Source organism: Triticum dicoccoides, chromosome 4A, assembly GCF_002162155.2.
Source record: "Triticum dicoccoides isolate Atlit2015 ecotype Zavitan chromosome 4A, WEW_v2.0, whole genome shotgun sequence".
Classification (NCBI taxonomy): domain Eukaryota; kingdom Viridiplantae; phylum Streptophyta; class Magnoliopsida; order Poales; family Poaceae; genus Triticum; species Triticum dicoccoides.
The window spans coordinates 671,499,376-671,503,944 of record NC_041386.1 but is presented as its reverse complement, the minus strand read 5'-3'; the positions used below and the strand labels follow the sequence as shown (position 1 = coordinate 671,503,944).

General features: G+C 45.4%; 2 non-coding genes across 2 annotated transcripts; both read left to right on the top strand.

The window, feature by feature from the left end:
* The first annotated feature begins 2,236 nt into the window (after window positions 1-2,236).
* TRNAA-AGC lies at window positions 2,237-2,309 on the top strand. The gene has a single exon. It is a non-coding gene; the product is annotated as a tRNA-Ala (tRNA).
* Window positions 2,310-2,390: 81 nt separating this feature from the next.
* Window positions 2,391-2,461, top strand: TRNAG-CCC. Its single transcript has one exon. It is a non-coding gene; the product is annotated as a tRNA-Gly (tRNA).
* The last annotated feature ends 2,108 nt before the right edge of the window (window positions 2,462-4,569 follow it).

The following is a 4,569-nucleotide window of genomic DNA, read 5'->3' as shown; positions in this document are numbered from 1 at the left end:
TTTTTCTTCTTTTTCTTCTTCTTCTTCTTCCTTCTTCCTTCTTCCTCTTTTCTTCCTTTTCCTTATTTTCCTTTCTCGAGGGATAAGAAGAAAAGAAGAGGAGAAGAAGAAAGAAAGGAATAGAGGAGAAAGAAGAAACTTTGACACGAGGGGGGGGGGGGTACCGATACCCCCTCCCCGATAACATTATTTAGGCACCCGAAAATTCACCAAAAAAGCTCTGGGACTACCGAAGAAGCTGCAATTTAGGCACCCGAAAGTAAGTACTATATAGTAGCATATTCCAGGCATCTCCTAGTGATTCAAGCGCAAGTTTCATCAATACCATTTAGCATGCTTGCTAATTATCAGTTTGATTGACCTTTATTTCTTGTAAAGTGGTTGTGGCAAGAACAAGGGAATGATTTCTGTGGATACTACATTTGCGAGTCCATCCGCCACACGACCTGTGAGCGGGGCTACTCCGACAAACAATATGAAGTGCGTAAATAACAATATTCACAATTTTATTTTATTACCATCATTTGTGTTGAGTTTCATTCATTCATATATATATATATATATATATATATATATATATATATATATTGACCCCCTTCTTAAAATTAGATGTTTCGGATGCGGAATGAACTCCTAGCACCAGATCGCATGCGAGCAATTCAAGAGGAATTGGCGGCATTCTTTCTTGACCACGTGATCGCTGAAGACGGAGAATACTATGTGGACCACGCGTCCGTATTTTAGGAGATTATATATTTGTAAAAAATAATTATTGTATATATGTAGCTGGTAGTGTCGGATAGATATACGAAAACTTGTGTGTTCGACCAATCTCTCGGAGAAGGAGAGGTGGTCGATATCACTTCTCTCTGTATGCATATATGTTCATGACGATCTTCTGTTTGCTTACTAGCTAGCTAGCGTGTCTAGCTAGTCCTCTCTATACGTATGTATGTATGGTACGTAGCGTCGACCAAGCACGGACAAAAGAGAGGACACTTCTCTCTATTAATTAGCTAGCTATAGCACAATATATGAAACACCTAAATTAACCCCCCAAAACCCCCCAACCCCCCCTTTAAAAAAAAGAAAAACCACAGCCACATAAACGCTGACGCGTGGATGCCTATTGGTCCCGGTTGGTGCCACCAACCGGGACCAAAGGCCCTCCTGCCTGGGCTCAGGGGACATGCCACGTGGAGGCCCTTCTGCCCGGTTCTGGATTGAACCAGGACTAAAGGGGGGAGGCATCAGTACCGACCCTTTAGTCCCGGTTCACCAACCGAGACTAAAGGCCCTTACCAACCGGGACAATAGGCCCTTTTTCTACTAGTGTCGCCTCATCTACGCCACTGCACAAAGGCCTTCGGGGTTGCCGTGAGATCTTGAGAAATAGTGGAGTTTAGGCTCTTGGATCTGCAGCTCTTCAGACAGTGATATCTTCTTCTCTGGGGCACTGGCTGGCATTACTTTGGTCCTCATGACTTCCTGTCCGCGGTCAACATCGATAAGCTGGCTAGCTGTAGCATTGGAGCGGCATGCCGCTGCGTGTTGTCTTGTTCAAGAGGATTAAGATGGTTTCCCATGGGGACTTCGACGTGGTTTCTTTATTTCTCAAGTGTGTTTGTACTCTGGTTTGCTTAATAGAATTTTACTATGATCAAAGTGAACACTTTGTATTTTCCGTTTTTAAGTATATTTGAACTAAATACAAAGGTCGGTACGGTTTTATAATGTTTACATGTTGTTAGGAGAGTGGATTAGCCCATTTTAGTTATGATTAATCCATATTTCCATGGAACCTTCAAGAGTAGGTAGAACCTGGCAAAGGAAGCAACTATTCACTCGTGGCTCCCCCTTACGGACCGTGTTGGCCCTGTATAGATAGCAGTCTGCATCATCGATGAAGAACACATTTGATGTTACTTGTCGTCGGTGGCTCTTATATTCCTCACAACATATATATACTACTATTGAAGGCTTTAAAATCAGGTAATTATCACCGTAGGTTTTGAAAGCGGCCCAAACTGCCCTCTAGCGTTTGGGAGGGTGGTTTGGCAGCAATGATGGTTTGGTTTGGTTTGGTTCTCGGATAGGACCAACAATCCAAACTGACCAGCCTTGAGCGAAAAATGGGTTTCCATTTGCAGTTTTGCACCTGCTTTGGTTAACATGGTTCTTGCATAGACCTTACGTTACGAACATCAGCTCCTGAATTACCAAGAGTAGCATAGAAGGGGATGTAGCTCAGATGGTAGAGCGCTCGCTTAGCATGCGAGAGGTATGGGGATCGATACCCCACTTCTCCATTCTTTTCTTTTTTTTTCTTTGCAGGTCTTGAGTACTCTAGAGTAGAAATTCATCCATACCAAAAAAGGAACAGCAAGAAAGCGCATCTGGTGTAGTGGTATCATAGTACCCTCCCACGGTACTGACCAGGGTTCGATTCCCTGGATGCGCATTTTCTCAATTTTTGTCTTTTTTCCTCTATAGTAATTTGGTGTCACTGCGGCTTCTAAAAAAACCATTTTTGTAGATATATAATGGTGGAAGCATCTGAATTAGCACATTTACCTCGTCCATGAGGTGTAGGCAGTCAAATTATCGCCAATTTTTTAGATAGAGATGAATTGGGAATTAGCACATTTTGCTGGTCCTTTTTTGGGGGGGGGGGGGTAAAAGAATGTCCCAATATGTCTTTCCTCCTCCCCAAAAAAAGTCTCCTTCCTTCTCCCACCGGCGCCGGCGCCGATCAGTCCCATCTCCCATGGCCTTTGGGCCATGGAGGTGTGGAGGATCTCAGCCCCCCGCCGGCGGGAGGGACCCTGTTCTCGTTTTTGTTAGCTTAATCGTCTTGGTTGGAGCTGTGTGGCGGTGGCGATGTCCCTCAGTCACTGGTAGAAAAAGAGGCTTCCGTCCAGCCCCATTAGTCGCGAAACTGTAGGAACCGCGACTAATGAAGTCTTTAGTCGCGGTTCGGCAGACGAACCGCGACCAAAGGCCTGGGCCCAGGGCGCTCGGTGGCCAGCTGGTGCACGTGAGGGGCTTTAGTCGCGGTTGGCCAGGCCAACCGCGACTAAAGGTGCGCAAAGGCCTTTAGTCGCGGTTGTCCAGGCCAACCGCGACTAAAGCTCCTCCCCTATATATACCAGTTCAGCACACTCACTTAGCCATTTGGTGCCACTTCTCTTCACAAGCTTCACAAGGGGGTGTAGGTTTGCTTTTGGTTCCTCTTATGCACACAAGGTGTTTGATGAAATACCCTAAGAGGGTGAAACAAACATGATATGAAGTGTTGGAGCCACACTTGAGGTTCCTCATTTATTTTTTCCTCCTCGATCGCGGTTAGCAACTTGAACCTTTCATGCATGTGTGTCATTGATAAAATATGCATGTGTGCAGTTCATTGTTTAATTTATATTGTTTGTAGCTAGTTAGTTTAACAAATGCATGATGGTTAATTATATATTTTATATTATAATAATGCAGATGAATCAGCAATGGATGTACGGTAACCGACTCTCCGGCGAGTTCACTACGGGTTTGAAAGATTTCCTCGTAGTGGCTAATGCGAACAAGCAGGGGGGTTTTGTTATCTGTCCATGTGTTATCTGTAAGAATCAGAAGGGTTACTCTTCCTCAAGAGATGTTCACATGCATCTGCTTCGGCACGGTTTCATGCCAAGCTATAATTGTTGGACCAAGCATGGAGAAAGAGGGGTTATAATGGAAGAAGATGAAGAAGGGGATGATTTCATCGATGAAAGCTATCTTGCTCATTTCGGTGATACTTTCATGGAGGATGCTGAAGGTGAAGGGGAAGGTGAAGAAGAGGCACGTGATGATCCCGTTGATGATCTTGGTCGGACCATTGCTGATGCACGGAGACGCTGCGAAACTGAAAAGGAGAGGGTGAATTTGGATCGCATGTTAGAGGATCACAGAAAGGCGCTGTACCCCGGATGCGATGATGGTCTGAAAAAGCTGGGCTGCACACTGGATTTGCTGAAATGGAAAGCAGAGGCAGGTGTAGCTGACTCGGCATTTGAAAACTTGCTGAAAATGTTGAAGAATATGTTTCCAAAGGATAACGAGTTGCCCGCCAGTACGTACGAAGCAAAGAAGGTTGTCTGCCCTCTAGGTTTAGAGGTTCTGAAGATACATGCATGCATCAACGACTGCATCCTCTACCGCGGTGAATACGAGAATTTGAATGAATGCCCGGTATGCGCTGCATTGCGTTATAAGATCAGAGGCGATGACCCTGGTGACGATGTTGAGGGCCAGAAACCCAGGAAGAGGGTTCCCGCCAAGGTGATGTGGTATGCTCCTATAATACCACGGTTGAAACGTCTGTTCAGGAACAAAGAGCATGCCAAGTTGTTGCGATGGCACAAAGAGGACCGTAAGTCGGACGGGGAGTTGAGACACACCGCAGATGGAACGCAATGGAGAAAGATCGACAGATGGTTCAAAGATTTTGCAGCTGACGCAAGGAACATAAGATTTGCTCTAAGTACGGATGGCATGAATCCTTTTGGCGAGCAGAGCTCCAGCCATAGCACCTGG